Source organism: Lactuca virosa, chromosome 3, assembly GCF_052849685.1.
Source record: "Lactuca virosa cultivar CGN04683 chromosome 3, Lactuca_virosa_CGN04683_v6, whole genome shotgun sequence".
Lineage (NCBI taxonomy): Eukaryota > Viridiplantae > Streptophyta > Magnoliopsida > Asterales > Asteraceae > Lactuca > Lactuca virosa.
This window is the reverse complement of record NC_136428.1, coordinates 209,509,623-209,531,810: the sequence shown is the minus strand read 5'-3', so window position 1 is coordinate 209,531,810 and position 22,188 is coordinate 209,509,623. Positions and strand designations below refer to the sequence as shown.

The window sequence follows — 22,188 nt, the reverse complement described above, 5'->3', positions numbered from 1 at the left end:
GGAACTCAAGTTAATAGGTCTTAACTTGTTTTCACCGAACTCAAATCAATAGGTCTTGATTTGTTTTCACCAAAGTTTCAAGCAATATGTCTAGTTTGATCTTCATACTATTCAGTTACTTTGTCATTGTTCTTTGTTCTTGTCTTTTGTTCTTGTTCTTTGTGTTATTTTCCAGCAAATTTGATTCCAAGCTCTAGTTTTCAAGTCAATTGTGGTATTGGAAATCCGAGTCATTTTGTTGGATTTTTGGAGCGGTCCAAACACGGATCAGAAGTGGCATCAGAGCTACAAGTTCCTGCGTGACCAGAAGTTTCTATCAGTGACCCAAGTTCCTATGAGGTATTGTTGTTGATTCAAGTTGTTGTTGCTTTGCTCCGAAAAAATGTTACGTAAATTATATGATAAAGAAGATGCAGAAGTAGAGGAGATAATTTTCATCTACGATGCCGAATTCTGGTATGATCCCGCAAATGACATTGACGAGATGCCATTCACCAGTACTAATCTGGAGGAGGATGATGAGGATTGTTGTCCCATCTATGACACCGATGGGGAAGAAGAAATTAAGGAGGAAGAAGATTTCACTCCCATCTATGACACTGATGGGGAAGGGGAATTTGTTCAAAAATCAATTTTGTGACCGGGGAAGAAATTGTTGATGATGACCTTTCTAAATTGAGGATAAATCCTTTCAAAGAGGGAGGGATTGATGTGAATTTAGATTGCGATTCGCCAACTTGCAACTGGAAGCGAAAGGTTTAGGTCCGAACACGGAAGAATGGGATTCAATGCGATGCGATTGTGAATGGTTGCGATTCTTGGAGGCTAATTGGTTGCGATCGGCTTCTCTTGGTTGCAATTGCGAATCAGACTTTCATGCTTTCAGTTCTAACGCATGCATGGATCGGAGTGGTGCAACTTGGTTCCGATTCCAAACACATCTTACATTCCGATGGACTACTCGATCCCAATGGGATATATGGATGTGATGGTTTGCTTGGTTGCAACTTGTTTTGGGATGCGAGTGTAGGTCTTGGAATACTATCTAGTCGAGTGTTATGGAATGCAAATGGGAAAAATCTGAAAAAGCTAATGAGTGTGAAAGTATTGTTAGATGCGAAAAGGGATGCGAGAGGAATGAAGGTTGTGATGGGATGCGAAGGGTGCTTGTTGGATGCAAAGCGGTGGGGTGTGAAGCTACTTTACACGTGGAGCTTTCTTGGACACACCTTGGGAGTTGTAGCCACATTTTCCACTTCCCAAGACGTTATTTTCCAAGACTCTTTTTACCAGCTTTTTATTAGTCTTTTATTAGTATTTAATAAAGCCATTAATTGGCCTAGTTCTTAGAGTGACCTTTGATTAGTTTTACCGTTATTTTTGTAGGCTATATAAATCCATTCTCGTTTGTAGTGTCTAAGGTGTTATGTTCAATATATAAAATTGAATTGTTGTTCATTCAAGTTGTTGCATACGATTCAAATTGTTCTTTGTTGGGATGTGTTTCCTAGTATTGATCTCGAACTCAAGTTAATAGGTCTTAACTTGTTTTCACCGAACTCAAATCAATATGTCTTGATTTGTTTTCACCGAAGTTTCAATCTATATGTCTAGTTTGATCTTCACATCTATCCCTTTTGTTTTTGTTCTTATCTTTGTTCTTTGTTCTTTTCATTTATCCTTGTTCTTTGTGTTATTCCACTACATATTTGGGTTCCAAGCTCCAATTTCTTATCATTTGTGGTGTTGAAAAATCCTAGTCGTGTTGTTGGATTTTTGGAACGGTCCAAACACGCATCATGTGACAACCGTCGAATTTCGGTCAAGTCAAAGTCAAACAAAGTCAACAAGTCAAACCGGTCAACTCCATTAACCCTTGTATGTTAGGGTTTACATTATACAATTCGCTATTTCAATGAGAAAACATCATTTGAAAAATTCATGTGTTTGATTTTCCTTAGCCTTAACAGTGCTAAACAACGAACCAAAGCGATAAAACACTATTGCACAATCATCGGGATTGTGTAAGACACTAAATCATGGCTTAACGGGGTTTATGGACCTTTCGTTGCGAAGCCGGACACTCAAAAAGATCACAAACAAAACCTCTCACAATCTCTTTCACTCAACCTCTCTCTATTAAAATCTCTCCCAAATCTCTCCCGAATCTCTCCCAAATCTCTCTCAAAAGTTCCTTAAAATTTTTGTAATCATTCGGGCCATCCCGACCCTTAACTGGGTCAAAAACCACTTGAAACGGGGTAAAAACGGGTAAAATAGGCTTAAGGACCCAAAACTGAAGCTTCAGGACCGAAGTCCCTGTCATAAAGGAAGACGACACACATTTGTCTGTCGTAACCTTACGACGCGCGTGTTGATGACACGCAATGAGCATCAAGGAAGCCCCTGTCATAAAAGAAGACGACATGCATTTTTGCGTGTCATAATGTTTCCGGTTTTTCGACTACGACTTCGTTTTAGGCCCGTTTTTCATCATTTTAACGCGGGATTTTCACCAAAAACTTTATTTTTACAGTTAGAACTCTATATTTCAGTAATCCCCACGTTTTTAGGGCCATTCATACCAATAATTAGTGGGGGAGGTGCTTGAGGTGGAAAGATGACTTTACTTTACTTTATGACACATGCCACCACTCACACCCACTACATGGCCAACTCTTTCCCACTACATGACCAGCTCTTACCCATTACATGACCAACTCATACCCACTACATGACCAGCCCCACTCCTTGTCTAAGTATAAAAACCCATCCCCTCTCTTCATACTTCTTTCATTCTCTCATTTTCCTCCAAGGATCACACTCCAAATTCTCTCACCATTCTCTCTCAATTCCAAGACTTCCAAGGCTGATTATCAAGCTTTCTTCCACTCTTGGTAAGTATAATTCATTCTTCTTATGATTATTACACATCCTTCTACTCAAAATCATAAGAATCTTACACAAACATCGTCACCTTCATGTTAGGTTCTCGATTCGTCAAGGCATCTTCTAAGTGTTCTTGGGTTGAACACTTCTCTTCTCCAACATCCATCCTCTAATAACACATAAGGTGAGTTCATACCCCTATATTTTCATGTTTTTCTTAAGTTTTAAGGGGGGGAATACAAGTTAAAACACCAAAAACACAACTAAACTCATTTAACAGTCTTCAACAGAAACGTTTAACTCCATTCACGGACTGTTTTGGTCAACTTAAACATTTTAGTTTTCTAAACTGTTTCCGAAGCATATAGTTCAGGTTCATACCTTTAAAATGACTACTTGCACATCACCATATGATTTTTCTACGATTTATGGTGATTTTTACAAAACTGTCTATCATTTCAGAAACAAAACCGGACCAGTCTGTGAATATGAATATTTTCACACAAGTTGGAGATCACTAAAAATCATGAGAAAATTTATGAACAAACTAGACACACTTTTTAAACTCTCAGAACTTGCGGTTTTTGATTTAGACCTTTGATGATTTTTCTATAAATTTTCTAAGAACAGTAACAGAAACGTTATTACTAAAAAAATACCATCAATTTCATTTACGCCTTGTAACTCGTTGAGCAAGGTGTATATCATTATGTAATCATATATTATTACATTATATGTCATTTTGTCTTGGTAATTATACATACATCAGAAAACAAATGGATTTTTACCTTCACAAGTATGGTAAATAATTAATTTTTATAAACAAAGTTTACATCCGTTATACACAAACATTTGGTAAACTATGACAATTATAGTTTATGAACACTACTACTACCCTTGTTGTGATAAACTATAATAGGTATAGTTTATGATACATTTACATAACAAACTATAATTTGTATTAATACTCTATTCTCGTTTAGCAGTTCCTAAACCAAAACTATTAATTATATTAGGTTCTACGCCATTTTGACCCGAACCGTCTATCGTACGACACACGCGTTTCGTTTTGGGACTAATGTGAGTAATCTACCCCATATTTTATAATTTTCAATACTTTTGGGGTGTATCATGTGGTTCTAATATGTTCCAACTTCATTTTATTGTTTTATCACAATTGAGACATTGTTGGGACATTTATACGTGAGTCATTAATTGTATAACTATTGTTTGTTTACGCTACATGTACTTGTAGTGCATTACCATTTTTAGTCTAATCTCTATGACTATGCCCGTATTCTTGAGGTACGTTATGGACAATAATAGCGCTATTGGGTTGACCACCCCGCCTTGGGACGCTAAGGTGATTGATCGCACGTGGTTGAGTGTGTTTGATGATTAGATGCTCCATCCTATATATATATTTATATATATGTATATATATATATATATATATATATATATATATATATATACATATGTATATATAGGGTGAGGACTTATTGTTGTTGTTATCATTTGTTAATCAATTTTGGATTTATAAACCGTTATCTCAAATACAATTGTTTTCCGACTTCAAAAGAAAACAAATTTCAAATTATAAATGTTTCAACTTCACAAATTTTCTCTACTAAAATTAGATTACTCACCAACTCTCGTAGTTGACCTGTTTTTACCCATGATGCAGATTTGAAGAATGAAGTTGATGAAAAATAGGTTGTGCCTTAGAAATCCACAAGACTATTTAAATTTGATGTAATAAATGTTGTTCGTATTTGGATTTGTATTTGTATGTTGTGGATCTTGTTTGCATACTTAGTACTTAATTGAATCTAATCATATTATAACATAGTTGTCATGAGACTTTGAACAATATATCACGCCTTGATCGATTCCGACAAGGATCGGGGTGTGACAGATTGGTATCAGAGCCCTTGACTATAGGGAATTAGGTTAATTGCCTTGACCTAGTCTATAGCCTCTAGGGTCCTCTCGTATGCTAGTTTATAAAATGCACACACAACTGCATGCAATTCACACTTAGAAAATCCTAAGAATACCTTTCTGTGTTAATTGCTCCCTTAAGTGCATACGTATTACTCCTGACGCTTATATGTGTGCATACACTGGTGAATATTCTCCTCTTTCTCTGAAAATCACACACATATTCAAGTGGTTTAAAAAATGTATATACATATATATTCCTTAGAGCTCATAGGAAATTCAAAGTCATCCACTCTAGTTGGGTAGGATCATAGTAATGGACGCGTAGTAATTGGAAGGGGGAGGTGCCGGTAGCCCGAAAGTCCTGACTAGGCAAGCATTCGTATACATCCCAATCAACTGAGGGACCAGTTTGCTTACCTGGGGACCAAAGGCAAGAGTTCCCAAACCTATAGGCCAAAGCGCGTCATTCACATTACTTTTGAGCCATCAAAATACCCGACCTTATCAAACGTATCCAAAAGGATACACTCCAAAATGGCCAACTCATTGGACTATTAAGTTCCCTAATGGGCCTAGAAGTGGGAAAGACATGTGAAAACTTAGTTTTGTGGGGGCCCACGCAAGTGCTACATGTTTCACATTTAGTAACCATGGAAAGCCCAAAAGGTGCCCAATACTCCTAACCATGGCCCAACAAGTGTTTTACAATTATTTTACCCAACAATGTCTAAAAACTTTATTTCCATAATCAATTTACAAATAACTCACAAGTCCATATGCGTGTTTCTCGTAGATAGCATTACGACCCCCATACGCTGCTCGCAACAACCGAAGGCTAGCTGCCCTTATCGCCAAGGAGGTAGCAAACGTCATCCCAACAATTGCAACCCAACTTCATTCTCTTCAGCCACAAGCTCCAGCAACCACTCCTCGTTGCTCGTTCAAGCACTTTCGTAACTGCAATCCGCCTTACTTCAAAGGCATCGAGGGTGCCACCGCACTCCTCACATGGATTGAAGAAATGGAGAGTACGTTCATCCATAGCGAGTGTCCTGAGGACCTGATGGTCTGTCATGCTACAGGGTGCCTCCAAGGTCATGCTCTCACATGGTGGAACCTAGAAAAACGGGCAAAGGGAGAGGCTGTATGCCTTGGTATATGTGAATCAAGTCTGGGAAGGATATAGCCTGATCAACTATATCTGTCTGAGGAGTGACTTGCATATACTGGGGGATAGTCATAATGGGCAACAAATCTAACAACCTAACTACATCCTACAGGGAATACTTTAAGAATCGAATCTAAACACCTAAAAATATTATAGGAGTATTTGGTGATACTATAACCAACTTATGTGAAACTAAAGACCTCTATTAGTAGGCCTATGATAACTGAGTGCATACGCCAAGGTTATACATAATTAAAGATATTATAGACTCAGAATCTATGACTATTGCTCTACTTCTTGTTCCTTGTTTGGTTGTGGACTTAGGGTAGACTCATTAGGATCAACAGTCTAATAAAATTTTAATTACACATAACTGGGGGCATGTCGAGTGAATCTTAGGAGTGGATCAGACATGGAACAAGTCACAAGATTATAATCAAATTATTCCTACTAAATTCATAAGTCTATTTATAAAGACCTCTGGTATAGAGTCGTCGGCGTAGTCGTGTCGGCAATCTAGAATATAGTTAAATACATAATACAAACTATAATACCCAAATTATACAAAATTTTCTGCATTAAAAATCAATAGATAAACACAATGAAACTGAAAAGGGTATCAAACTATCAAGAGAAAAACACATACAATGTAGTTTTAAATCCAATAATTATAACAAAATGGCTAAAAGAAAAGGTAAGGACTAAGGATTGTTAAGTCCTCTCTTCTTATAAATAGCTTTGAAGCAAGTTTGCCTAAGCTTCTTTGTTCCTTCTGTCAATTCCATATCTGACAATTTCTCCATCATCTTCTTGTGCCCTTCTAACGTCTCTATCTCCTCCTTTAATCCCAACTCCTAGTTTTTTTAAAGGTAGATGTAATATATTTTTTCGTGTGAGTTAAAAAAAACAATTTACAATAAGTTAAGTTTATATAAATATAAATCAGGAAATCATAGTAAATCAATTGATTTGATGTGGCATATGCCTAGGGCCTATGTTTATGTTATAAAGAAACTAATAATTAAAATTTTAGAAAATACCAAAACTACTTTGGTTACCAAGTGCATGCATACATGCATGAGTAATGTATAGAAGGTTATTATCGTAGTTTACCTTGGCATTTTGAATGAGGGATTGAAGGCTCTTAAGTTTTCTATGAGGCCATCTGTTTATGTTTAGCTCTCTGCATCTTTTCTTCAACACTGTTAACCCTATCCCTAGTTCCTTTGCTGCCATGATTATCGGCATCTCAAAGTACTTCTCTATCTCTTCAAACTCCAATGGTCTCAATCTCTTTGCCATCTTCCGGCCACCGTGATCAGTGGTGACAGCACTAGAACTACATGTAGCCTCACCACCAGATTTACAGTCTTCACTGAAACTAAACAATGGTAAATTACCATCCTCCCAACAATCCCATAAGCTTATGTCTTCAAGGGGATCAAAATCGTGAAACTCATTTCTAGAAATGATGTTTTGATCTTTGTTAAGTACTGTGGAAACGTTCTGATCGAGCACTTCATGCAATTTTTCCGACAACTCGTAATCATGATGGTCGAGCATGTCACCACTGCAAAAATCCAAAAACTCAAGATAATCAAATCCAACACGATGAAAGACTCTTTTTGATCCCTACAAATCCAAACCATGTTTTGATCAATGTCGACAAAATCACTTTTCTGTGTGAAAGATGGTGTAATGAGTGACGTTTATATATACCTGAAAAGATCTTGATGATCAAAGTACTAAAACCAATCGAGGTCATCTATGGGGTTTTGATGATCTGCAGGTGGATCCATTTGTGAGGGAGAAGTTAAAAGTCGCGGTAAGAATGTGATGATTTATATAAGTGAAGTGGGAGAAGTAATTAATAGCAAATTTTTGGGAATGAAACAAAACAAGTTAAGCACTTCTGAAAAATTGATAAATGATTTCGGTAACACTCACGGAATATAAACTAGTGAAAATTACAAACGAAATTGAATATATATAGTCTATGATGTTATGGTTATTGTGTATCTAACAAATGAAGAGAAAATGAATATATATATTCTTTGATCCGTAACCTTCTTCTTCAATTCACACACATATACGTATCTGTTGCTGCAAATTATGACTTGTGTGCCTCATGCATTTAATGCATCACATGCCTACTGCATATTCTTGACTTCGAAGCTACGTATCAGTTTCCAATTTCCCCAGTAGCACACTTTTCATTAGAAAATACTCCAAGTCTTTACACATGAACCAGTTAGAAAGTACTCCAAGTCTTCACACATGAACCAATTAGAAAGTACTCCAAGTCTTCACACATGAAAATTATGACTTGTGTGTCGCTATAGGTATGTCGTTGGCTCTTGTTAAGAACCTATAGCGACAACAAGTCATCGTAATAGATTAAACTTGTGGTGACGACGAATGCCCTTGCAATCTTAATGATATACGACTAGTTTACGCCAAGCGACTATAAAAGAACTGGTAGGACTTATAATGCAAATTTCGTCAAAATTTGTTGAAACATTCGTAATGATGGAACTCGCTAACTATAAAATATTCATAGTGGTAATACCAAGGATAAAACAGGGAGTATAAAAGCACACATAGAATACTCTATCATCCTAAAACAATAAACTCCTTTTAAATTGACTCAGCTCAAGTTACAATAAGAAATTTCCAAGGTCATCATGTGACATCAGGCGGGTTGTTCCTCACCATAATCAATTTCTTGTACTACGAGAAGTTTTCCACATCTTTTTCCAAACTCTTGAAGTCCTAGTCAAAATGCAAATTTCGGGACAAAATTCCCTCTAACGGGGGGATGATATGACAACCGTCGAATTTCGGTCAAGTCAAAGTCAAACAAAGTCAACAAGTCAAACCGGTCAACTCCATTAACCCTTGTATGTTAGGGTTTACATTATACAATTCGCTATTTCAATGAGAAAACATCATTTGAAAAATTCATGTGTTTGATTTTCTTTAGCCTTAACAGTGCTAAACAACGAACCAAAGCGATAAAACACTATTGCACAATCATCGGGATTGTGTAAGACACTAAATCATGGCTTAACGGGGTTTATGGACCTTTCGTTGCGAAGCCGGACACTCAAAAAGATCACAAACAAAACCTCTCACAATCTCTTTCACTCAACCTCTCTCTATTAAAATCTCTCCTAAATCTCTCCCGAATCTCTCCCAAATCCCTCTCAAAACTTCATTAAAATTTTTGTAATCATTCGCGCCATCCCGACCCTTAACTGGGTCAAAAACCACTTGAAACGGGGTAAAAACGGGTAAAATAGGCTTAAGGACCCAAAACTGAAGCTTCAGGACCGAAGTCCCTGTCATAAAGGAAGACGACACACATTTCTCTGTCGTAACCTTACGACGCGCGTGTTGATGACACGCAATGAGCATCAAGGAAACCCCTGTCATAAAAGAAGACGACATGCATTTTTGCGTGTCATAATGTTTCCGGTTTTTCGACTACGACTTCATTTTAGGCCCGTTTTTCATCATTTTAACGCGGGATTTTCACCAAAAACTTTATTTTTACAGTTAGAACTCTATATTTCAGTAATCCCCACGTTTTTATGGCCATTCATACCAATAATTAGTGGGGGGTGCTTGAGGTGGAAAGATGACTTTACTTTACTTTATGACACATGCCACCACTCACACCCACTACATGGCCAACTCTTTCCCACTACATGACCAGCTCTTACCCATTACATGACCAACTCATACCCACTACATGACCAGCCCCACTCCTTGTCTAAGTATAAAAACCCATCCCCTCTCTTCATACTTCTTTCATTCTCTCATTTTCCTCCAAGGATCACACTCCAAATTCTCTCACCATTCTCTCTCAATTCCAAGACTTCCAAGGCTGATTATCAAGCTTTCTTCCACTCTTGGTAAGTATAATTCATTCTTCTTATGATTATTACACATCCTTCTACTCAAAATCATAAGAATCTTACACAAACATCGTCACCTTCATGTTAGGTTCTCGATTCGTCAAGGCATCTTCTAAGTGTTCTTGGGTTGAACACTTCTCTTCTCCAACATCCATCCTCTAATAACACATAAGGTGAGTTCATACCCCTATATTTTCATGTTTTTCTTAAGTTTTAAGGGGGGGAATACAAGTTAAAACACCAAAAACACAACTAAACTCATTTAACAGTCTTCAACAGAAACGTTTAACTCCATTCACGGACTGTTTTGGTCAACTTAAACATTTTAGTTTTCTAAACTGTTTCCGAAGCATATAGTTCAGGTTCATACCTTTAAAATGACTACTTGCACATCACCATATGATTTTTCTACGATTTATGGTGATTTTTACAAAACTGTCTATCATTTCAGAAACAAAACCGGACCAGTCTGTGAATATGAATATTTTCACACAAGTTGGAGATCACTAAAAATCATGAGAAAATTTATGAACAAACTAGACACACTTTTTAAACTCTCAGAACTTGCGGTTTTTGATTTAGACCTTTGATGATTTTTCTATAAATTTTCTAAGAACAGTAACAGAAACGTTATTACTAAAAAAATACCATCAATTTCATTTACGCCTTGTAACTCGTTGAGCAAGGTGTATATCATTATGTAATCATATATTATTACATTATATGTCATTTTGTCTTGGTAATTAGACATACATCAGAAAACAAATGGATTTTTACCTTCACAAGTATGGTAAATAATTAATTTTTATAAACAAAGTTTACATCCGTTATACACAAACATTTGGTAAACTATGACAATTATAGTTTATGAACACTACTACTACCCTTGTTGTGATAAACTATAATAGGTATAGTTTATGATACATTTACATAACAAACTATAATTTGTATTAATACTCTATTCTCGTTTAGCAGTTCCTAAACCAAAACTATTAATTATATTAGGTTCTACGCCATTTTGACCCGAACCGTCTATCGTACGACACACGCGTTTCGTTTTGGGACTAATGTGAGTAATCTACCCCATATTTTATAATTTTCAATACTTTTGGGGTGTATCATGTGGTTCTAATATGTTCCAACTTCATTTTATTGTTTTATCACAATTGAGACATTGTTGGGACATTTATACGTGAGTCATTAATTGTATAACTATTGTTTGTTTACGCTACATGTACGTGTAGTGCATTACCATTTTTAGTCTAATCTCCATGACTATGCCCGTATTCTTAAGGTACGTAATGGACAATAATAGCGCTATTGGGTTGACCACCCCGCCTTGGGACGCTAAGGTGATTGATCGCACGTGGTTGAGTGTGTTTGATGATTAGATGCTCCATCCTATATATATATATATATATATATATATATATATATATATATATATATATATATATATATATATATATATATAGGGTGAGGACTTATTGTTGTTGTTATCATTTGTTAACCAATTTTGGATTTATAAACCGTTATCTCAAATACAATTGTTTGCCGACTTCAAAAGAAAACAAATTTCAAATTATAAATGTTTCAACTTCACAAATTTTCTCTACTAAAATTAGATTACTCACCAACTCTCGTAGTTGACCTGTTTTTACCCATGATGCAGATTTGAAGAATGAAGTTGATGAAAAATAGGTTGTGCCTTAGAAATCCACAAGACTATTTAAATTTGATGTAATAAATGTTGTTCGTATTTGGATTTGTATTTGTATGTTGTGGATCTTGTTTGCATACTTAGTACTTAATTGAATCTAATCATATTATAACATAGTTGTCATGAGACTTTGAACAATATATCACGCCTTGATCGATTCCGACAAGGATCGGGGTGTGACACATCAGATGGAGTTCAAGATTATGTTTGTGTGTCTTTGTATGTTGGCAACTAACCACATTTTATATTCAAAACATTAGAGTGCTCATTAAACTCTAATAATGTATTTTTAACAACCCAAATGCTTCATATTAAAAAGCTAGCAATTAAGTAGTAAAACAGAACAAAATAAAAGAAATTAGATGATGGAGTTTTTTAACCACATAGTCCAAACTATATTATTTTATTGTTTCTAGTCTTAATCCAATCATAAGAGTGCAGCGTAATTTTTTTGAAGATGGTACTTTTCGGGAATTTGCTGTTTTCAAATACCATCGTATTTCAATACCTCCACAATACTCATATAGTAGCCATGACAATAACCCCAAAAAATTTCTTCTTGCCAGTTATCTCCGACACATTATCCATCCAACTAAACAAATCTTGTTAATATCGTATAAAAAGATGGTAAACCTTACTAACTAAGTGGTCCACTTCCATCCGTTTAAGACCCATGTAAGAAGTGGATGGCTTAATATCAAAAATATCTTAGATGTGTCTTGGTTTAAAACATAAAACTTTTATGTGTAATTCTACTCCTAAATTGCTAACCAAGAATGATGTAGTTATTTTCTTAGTAAATTGGTAACCAAGAATGATGTAGTTATTTTCTTAGATGTGCTTGGGTTTAAAACAAAAAATTTCCTTTTATTGTCGGTGATATTTGCGTTTTTATTGTCTAAAGAATAGTTATTTTCTTTATTGTTCTTCACCAAAAGAATATAATCGAGACAAAGCATAAAAACGATTTATGTCATTAATGACGACATCAACCATCTATAACATGTCAAATAGTTCCTCTTACATATTAGTATAAGGAAAACACCAGATATTATAATGTTGCATATCGAAGAAAACGAGCAAGTTTTCCTCAACATAGCTTTTGTAGAAATGGACATTAATGGGGAAAAACATATTTTAAGACCATAAATAATTTTTTATAAACCTACTTTTTTTTTTTCAGAAATGGATAATCACACATTCCTTTTGAAATTCCCAAAGAAACTCGATGCTAATAAATAACAAATTAATATAGGGTTTTTATCAAAAAATTCTGAAACTTTTGGAAAAAGTTTCAGTGTAGTCCCAAACTTTTTTTTAATAGAAAACCCCAAAAAACCGGGTATACCTTACATTTTAATCGCTTTTGACTTGTTCAGCAAGTTACCTATGCCACATGGACAAGGATGATGTGGATGCTATCAGCGTTTGGTATTTTAATATGCAAAAATCGAGTTTTCAATAGAAAATCAGGGGTTAATCACACCTTCCTTTTGAAATTCCCAAAGAAACTCGATGCTAATAAATAACAAATTAATATAGGGTTTTTATTAAAAAAGTCTGAAACTTATGGAAAAGTTTCAATTTAGTTCCAAACTTTTTTTTTAATAGAAAAGCCTAAGAAACCGGTTATACCTTACAATTTAATCCATTTAACATGTTCAGTAGGTCAGCTATGTCACATGGACAAGGACTGATGTGGATGCTATTTGCGTCTGATACTTGAATATGCAAAAACCAGGTTTTTAATAGAAAATCAGGGGATACTTTAATATGCAAAAATCAGGTTTTTAATGAAAAATTAGGGGAGTGGGATTCAAACCCACCACCTCTCACTTAGAAAGTCACCCACATTCCACTAAGATAAAATCTTTTTGTTGATTTCATTCTTCAAAGCTTTATTTAATGCTTTAAATGTTGAAGCTTTTAATACAATTATTATTATTATATTTAAAAACAATATATATATATATATATATATATATATATATATATATATATATATATATATATATAATTCATAAATAAATATATTAAATGTATAATTATATTTTTTACGTATTTTTATGTATAGTATTTTTCGAAGTATTTTAACATATTTTTATATATTGTTTTACAACTTTATGTATTATTTAAAGTATTTTAAAATATGTTTATGTATTTTAAATGCATAAATACTTTTTATACATTTTTCTATGTAATTTTACGTATTTCTATATATTTTTAATATATATTTTTTTATGTATTTACGTATTTTTAAGTATATTTAAATGTTTTTTTTATGTATTTTAAATTTATAAACGTATTTTGTACGTACTTATGTATTTTTTTGTATTTTACGTAATAATACTTAATAATATAAATAAATACATACGAAATATGTTTATACATTTAAAATACATAAAAATACATATAAAATAAATAAAAACACTTAAAAAACTATATAAATATGTAAAAATACGTCATATTTAAAAATACTTAAAAATACATTAAAAAATATAAAATGTAGACATATAAATACATATAAATATGTAGACATATGTTTATAAACTTAAAATACATAAAAATATATAAAAATACTTAATATATATATATATATATATATATATATATATATATATATATATATATATATATATATATATATATATATATATATATATATATATATATATATAAACACATAAAAATACTTAAAAAGTACATATAAATATGTAAAAAAAATATGTTTATATATTGAATTTATTTATTTATGAAGTATTATAACTATTTACGTTTTTAAATATAATTTTAATAATAATAATAATAATAATAATTATAATAAAAGTATTAAAAGCTTCATTATTTAAAGTATTATATACAAACTTTGAGGGATTAAATCATTAAAAGGTTTCTAGCCTATTGGAAAGTGGGTTTGTTTGTATGTAGGAGCTCGTGGGTTTGAATCCCACTCCCTTCCATTTCTATAAAAAAAAAATTGTGATTTTTGCATTTTAAAGAACCAGACGCTGATGTGGCATGCCACGTCAGTGTCCACATCGGCCCTTGTCCAGTTGGCATGCCATGTGGCATAGGTGAACTGCTGAACAAATCAAAAGAGATTAAAGTGTGAGTTTTAACCGATTTCTTGAGCTTTTTTATTAAAAAATGGGGCTAAATTGAAACTTTTTCCGAAAGTTTTGAATTTTTCTAATAAAAACCCATTAATATAAAGGCTTAGAATTTGAATAACAGACATCAAATCATATCTACAAAGGTAAAAATATTAGACACAATTTCATAATTGGTCCATGTGGTTTGCAAGATATCTAATTTTGAGGACTTTCAAGGAAAATGTCACGCCACTGGTCCATGTAGTTTGCAAAAATTACCTAAAACGTCCTCCTGTCGTTAAATCTAACTTTTCAGTTAGATTTTAATGAAAAAGACTTGAAACGTCCCAAAAATATGATCCAAAAATTTCATTTTTGATTTAATAAAACAGTATTCCAAAACATATTCCATACAACTCAAAAGAAAACAAGTGTATTAAATATCATGTAAAATCAGAGTAATATCTCTAAAGCAGAAACCATGCGGTGTGTGTGTGATGCAGTCACCCAGAGCTCTTCCCTTTGGAACCGGAAGTACCTGAAACATAAACTGAAAATCGTAAGCACAAAGCTTAGTGAGTTCCCCAAACTACCCCATACCATACGTAATAAATCATACACTGGCCCCCGCCCTCCACCGTGCCTCGCCTGGTATCGAGTCCCATTCGGCTTCGGGCCTCGCCCGACTTCAAGCCCCGCCCGGTACACAGATCTGCTATTCTTAGGCCCCGCCAGACATCGGGCCCCACCCACTATTCACATACAATATATACATCACATAATCATGCGAAAACATACAATGATCAGAAAACAATAGCATACGAAATCAATCATCAGGCCTCGCCCGACATACATAGCATCACATAAAACATGAAAGGGTTACGTAGACTCTTAGCATCCTAGCATAATCAATAAGGTTCGACATTGGTGCCTTAGACCCACTAACACAACGAGGAAACTCACCTCGAATGCTGAATCTCATAGAAAATCCCTAGCCGCTGCCCTGACGACTCCCCGAGCTATCAGTACAAAATAACACCCAATTAACACTTGGGTTCCAATCTATATCCAATAATCCATACTTGGGTTAAAATGACCATTTTACCCCTGACCTAATTTGAACCAAGACTAAGGGCCAAATCCACAATTTAAAACGCCCTACACCATATAATCTTCCAAGGCCCACTTATGGCCTAATTTTCCAAATTGGGCCCAAACCCCCTATATGGGCCTTACCCTAAAGCCCAATAATTTTCCTTAGTCCAAAAGCCTGATTTCAGATCGCACATTAAGTCCCAAAGCAACAAAGTCCAAAGAAGTGGCCCATCCGAGGCCCAAATTCCTCGATTGTAACACCGTAAATTTTCAAAACAAAATTTTCATTTTTAAAACACATAATTCTCATTATCACATTCCAAAAACCACAAGTATCAAATTGCCAAAACACAAATGTCAATAATCGTTTGATAAAATCCAGGATCCACAAAACATAAACTCCATCTCAAGTGTGTGTACAATCAAGCCGACGCCTTCCCGCGATCCTGAGAAGTACCTGAAACACATATCACATAACACGGTAAGCACGAAGTTTAGTGATTTCCCCAAAATACCACAGATATCTCAACAGCCTCTCATGGCTATATCTTAAATAAGACCCTCCGGTCAATGTGTCTCAGTGGGACCCTCCGGTCCCACAACTCGGGTGGACCCTCCGGAACTAACTCAGTAAAGCTCAGAATAATGCACAGCATAAATCACAAAGACATAATGCAGGATATCACAATACTCAATATAAGCACATAAGACCCTCCGGTCACACAAATTACCACTCAAAGTAAGTATAGTGAGAAGACTCACCTCGTAAGCAAGCAAATGAATCTCGTACACGAAACACCGATCTAGCCTCCGCCTAACACATAGGATAATTATTTCTAATTAACACTTAAATCACAACTCTAAATAAACCAAGCTATTTTCTCTCTTTAAATCTCTTGGAATGGATAAAAGACCATTTTACCCCTCCATGGTCTCCCTATTCTCTATCTTGACCAACCCTAAAGTCAACAGAAGTCAACACTCGAGTCAACAGTCCTTGTTGACCCGACTTGTCGAGTGCACCTATGTGAATCGCCGAGTACCCTTGTTCCTTCATAGAATTCGCGAAAACCAAAGCTAACTCGTCGAGTTGTCTCGTCAACTCGTCGAGTTACTCATGTCCAGACTCATCGGGGAAAACCCTAGCCAACTCGTCGAGTCAGCCCATTGAATCGGCGAGTCCATTCAGTCTACATTCTCAATCAGACATTTTAAGGCAGATCTACAACTCCAAACTCTAGATCTATCATCCCAAGGCTCGAATGTCACGTAAAGCTGCAAGCTTTATGTTCATGCATGGAATATTAGGCTCATAATGCCAATACAAGCTCCAACAAGGGTTAGATGCACAAGAGCTTACCTCTAGCTCAATAAAGCTCAGGTCTTTGGACTCACAAGGCCTCCTAAAGTCCAGATCTGAGGTTCCAACCTCAAACCATGCTCAAATGATTCAATGACACAAGATGGATCGGAGAAAACCCTAAAAACTCCCTAAACCAAGATCTCATAAGGAAATGATCAAGTTAGCATCACTTTACCTCCAACTGAAGAAAATCTCTGGATTGGGTGTGATACCATTAGAGGGATTCTGGTTTGGATCCTTTCATCCAAGCAACTGATGGGGTTTTTAAGCATTCTAACACTTCCTAAGTGTACATGCAACCCTAATAACCTTGAATCTATGTTTTCTCTATATACATGCAAATTTCTTTTTCAAGGTTATTTCCTAACTAGCATGGCATGGGGATTACATAAAACATAAAAATTAGTAGAAATACATACCTTGTTGTTGCTTGGATTCCTTCAAGACTTTGTGAGCCTAGCACCCCAAATGTTGTGCCTCAAATGCTTCACACAACACCACAAGACTTGGAATAACTTGAGAGAATACTTCTAGCACTCAAAATCGGTTATGCCCTCTCTAGTAACACTAGGTCACGATTTTGCTAGCCATAGGGTTCCTTTTATAGTGTTGTCACAATTAGGGTTTACACATGAATGCCCTTAATTGTCATGACTCTTGATTTCTCATGACCCATGGGTTTGTAACTCCCATAGACTATCCATGGAGCTCCATGTGGTTATAACCAAACCCATAAACCATGGATCATTAATCCACCATAAAAGAATTGATGATTGTCATAATCAACCCTATATATTTAATTAGTCTCACTTTGATCACTAGATTAATACTAGATTAATACTTGATCAATACTAATTAAATAATACTATTATTAATATATTAGAACTTATAATATATTAATAATCATAAGTGCCTTATTCTCTCATTTAGTCTATCCAAGTATTGCAATGCCATGCAACCCAAATAGACCATGCCGGGTCGGGTCAAGTACATACCAAATAAAGTTATGGACTTAGACACTATATCCAACAGTCTCCCACTTGGATAAGTCTAATAACTATATTTGCAAATATGACTTCAAAATCCGACTAGCAATCGTAGCTCTTTCAAAGTCTCTCGGAACTGAGATGATGATGATACGCCATTTAAGATAAGTGATCATATAATCCTCTGTTCTCATGATATCAGCCGGACAAACACATGGAACATGGTCTTACTTATTGTCCAGCATTTGTTTCTCGATCTCTGATTTGTTTCGACATAGAACTAAATTGAACACATCAATTAGGTTCTGACCGGGCCCGGTACATAGGTCAAAACCAAATCATCGAGGGGCCCAGATATCGCTTCTATTTCTAGAAGGAACAGATAAACTTCGACTGATATGCTTGTACTAACTACTTGTTGAATTATTCACAAAGGCACGTTTTATGACATCGAGTTACCAATGCGTTTCGTGCAATCAATGAATAACCAACTCATAGTCAACAACTCATATATCTAGGTTTGAAGATTTATATGATATTACCGTCTCACGATCACTCGAGATAAATTCCATGAAGTGATGCAAGTGAGCGTGGGTTGGATCCAATACTCAGCCCTTATGAGTACTCATGAATGTTGTAGCAACCATTTCATTGTCAAAAGCACTTTTAGACAAATCATACAAGCCAAATTCATGACAGTCTTAAATCAATACTTACTTCCAAAGTTTGACTGACTGTGGATGGTTTGAATAATAACATAATTATTCTGGAAGTAAAAACATGCAAAATTGAAACATAGTAAACAATCAACACAAGATAGTAACACCTTACTCATAAATAAATAACAACTTTATTTATCATCAAATTTCAATTACATTTTACAAGTTTCAGGAATCTAATTATTGAAACTAATATCATCCTTCAGCCCAATGCGCCTCGCATGCTGTAAATGCTTAACCCTGCTCAGTCCCTTCGTGAGGGGATCTGCCGGGTTCTCATCTGATGATACCCTCTTAGCCACGAGGAGTCCTTCTTCTATTCGATGTCTGATGAAATGGTATTTTCTGTCAATGTGCCTAGATCTCCCGTGATCTCTTGGTTCCTTAGCCAAAGCAACCGCACTTTCGCTGTCACAGAAAATTTCCATTGGCTCCTTTATAGCTGGTACAACTCCAAGGTCTCCGATGAAGTTCTTTAGCCATATTGCCTCCTTAGCTGCTTCACTTGCTGCTATGTACTCTGATTCACAAGTAGAATCAGCTACTGTCTCCTGCTTGGAACTTTTCCAAGTAATTGCCCCTCCATTTAGGATAAAGACCCAGCCTGACTGAGAGCGGAAATTATCCCTATCAGTCTGGAAGCTAGCATCGCTATATCCTTCCACTCTCAAGTCATCACTGCCTCCGAGGGTAAGGACCCAATCTTTAGTCCTCCGCAGATACTTGAGAATGTTCTTTACCGCTGTCCAGTGTGCTTTGCCAGGGTTCCCTTGATATCTACTGACCATGCTCAAAGCAAAGGCCACATCAGGGCGAGTACAAGTCATAGCATACATGATCGAGCCCACAGTGGAAGCATATGGTATATGACTCATTTCAGCTATCTCAGCCTCTGTACTCGGACTTTGAGTTTTACTCAGCTTGGCATTACTCTGGATTGGTAATTCTCCTTTCTTGGAATCTTGCATACTGAACCTCTTCAGCACCTTATCCAAGTAAGTACTTTGACTAAGTCCAATTAGTCTCTTACTCCTATATCTCAATATCCTTATCCCTAGGATATAGGCAGCTTCCCCAAGGTCCTTCATAGCGAAACACTTCGCAAGCCAGGACTTAACCTCCTGCAAGGTTGGGACGTCGTTTCCTATGAGAAGTATGTCATCCACATACAACACCAAGAAGCTAACTATGCTCCCACTAGCCCTGACATACACACAAGACTCATCCTCACTCCTAGAAAAGCCAAACTCTTTGACTTTCTCATCAAAGCAAAGATTCCATCTGCGATATGCTTGTTTCAATCCATAAATGGATTTATCAAGCTTACACACTCTATTAGGGTATCTTGTATCGACAAAACCCTCTGGTTGAGCCATGTAAACATCCTCAGCCAACTTTCCATTAAGGAAAGCGGTTTTGACATCCATTTGCCATATTTCATAATCATGAAATGTAGCTATGGCTAACAATACTCTAATAGACTTAATCTTAGCTACTGGTGAGAAGGTCTCATCATAGTCAACTCCCGGAGTTTGAGTAAAGCCCTTCGCAACCAGTCGCGCTTTGTAAGTATGTACCTTCCCATCCATGTCGGTCTTCTTCTTGAAGATCCATTTGCACCCAACTGTCTTACGACTTGGTACATTGTCAACCAAGTTCCAAACTTGATTGTCATACATGGACTGAATCTCGCTGTCCATAGCCTCCTTCCATTTAGCAGACTCAGGGCCTGCCATGGCTTCCCTGTAGTTATTAGGTTCATCCAAATCTATTAGTGTACTATCACTAATAAATGTATCACCTTCAGTGGTGATGTGATAACCATAATAAAAATCAGGTGTGTTCCTCACCCTAGTGGAACGTCTTGGAGGTACAGACTCATCTATCGGATCAACAGGAGTGTCCTCCTCAGGTTGGTCGATAGCATTTGAGGTTCCTTCACCACTTGACTCTTGAAGCTCTTCAAGGTCAATTTGCCTCCCACTGTCCCCTTGGCTTATGAATTCTCTCTCACGAAAGACTCCTCTTCTTGCTACAAAGACCACATTATCACTGGGTCTGTAGAAGAGGTAACCAAAGGATCTTTGTGGGTAGCCGATGAAAATACACCTCTCACTTCGAGGTTCAAGCTTATCATGAGTCTCACGCCTCACGAAAGCTTCACAACCCCAAATCTTGATGTGGTCCAAATTGGGAACTTTCCTAGTCCACATCTCGTGAGGTGTTTTGGCAACCTTTTTAGTAGGGACTAGATTAAGGATATGGGCGGCAGTCTCTAAGGCATACCCCCAGAAAGAGATTGGTAACGAAGCTCGACTCATCATGGAACGAACCATATCCAACAAGGTTCGATTGCGCCTCTCAGCTACACCATTCAACTGTGGTGTTCTGGGAGGTGTCAATTGTGAGACAATCCCACATTCCTTAAGATAGTCAAGGAACTCAATGCTAAGATACTCTCCTCCCCGATCGGATCGGAGCATCTTGATGTTCCTGCCCAATTGATTCTCCACTTCCTGCTTAAATTCTTTGAACTTTTCAAAGGTTTCTGACTTATGCTTGATTAAGTAAATATATCCATATCTACTGTAATCATCAGTAAAAGTCACATAATAGCGATTAGCATCCCTTGTAGCAACTCTGAAGGGCCCACACACATCCGTGTGTACAAGGTCCAACAAACCTTCACCCCTATCACAAGTACCTGTGAAGGGTGACTTTGTCATTTTTCCAAGCAAACAAGACTCGCAACTATCATCTGACTTGAGGTCAAATGATTCCAAGACTCCAGCCTTTTGGAGTTGGCCTATGCGCTTTTTGTTAACATGTCCAAGACGACAATGCCACAAGGATGCTTTATCCAAGCTATCTGAAGAATCAATATACAACACATTATTTCCTAGATTGTCTACAACATTCACAGCTTCATATACACCATCACAAGGTAATGCTTTAAAGTAAAATACATCATTGTAATAAACATTAATAGCACCATTTTTATTATCAAATGAAAATGAAAAACCTTGTTTGTACAAGCCATGAAAAGAAATAATATTTCTCGCCATTTCGGGCGAGTAACAACACTTATTCAAATCTAACATTAACCCATTATTAAGCAATAAAGAATAAACTCATATCTTGGTAACAGGTGATGCTTTCATGTTACCCATGACCAAGTTTATCTTCCCGTGCTCCACTTGCTCACTTCTTCTTAGTGCCTGCAAATCAGTACAAATGTGAATACCACAACCTGTATCAAGCACCCAAGAATTAGCATTAGATGAGTTAT

The 22,188-nt window shown here is 36.0% G+C and overlaps 2 long non-coding RNA genes across 2 annotated transcripts; both read left to right on the top strand.

Annotated features, from left to right (window-relative positions):
- The first annotated feature begins 2,811 nt into the window (after positions 1–2,811).
- LOC145162820 (uncharacterized) lies at positions 2,812–3,965 on the top strand. Its single transcript, XR_013739355.1, has 3 exons — positions 2,812–2,897; positions 2,989–3,073; positions 3,906–3,965. It is a non-coding gene; the product is annotated as an uncharacterized LOC145162820 (long non-coding RNA).
- A 5,870-nt stretch (positions 3,966–9,835) lies between these two features.
- LOC145162819 (uncharacterized) lies at positions 9,836–11,268 on the top strand. Its single transcript, XR_013739354.1, has 4 exons — positions 9,836–9,921; positions 10,013–10,097; positions 10,930–10,993; positions 11,219–11,268. It is a non-coding gene; the product is annotated as an uncharacterized LOC145162819 (long non-coding RNA).
- Positions 11,269–22,188: the final 10,920 nt, after the last annotated feature.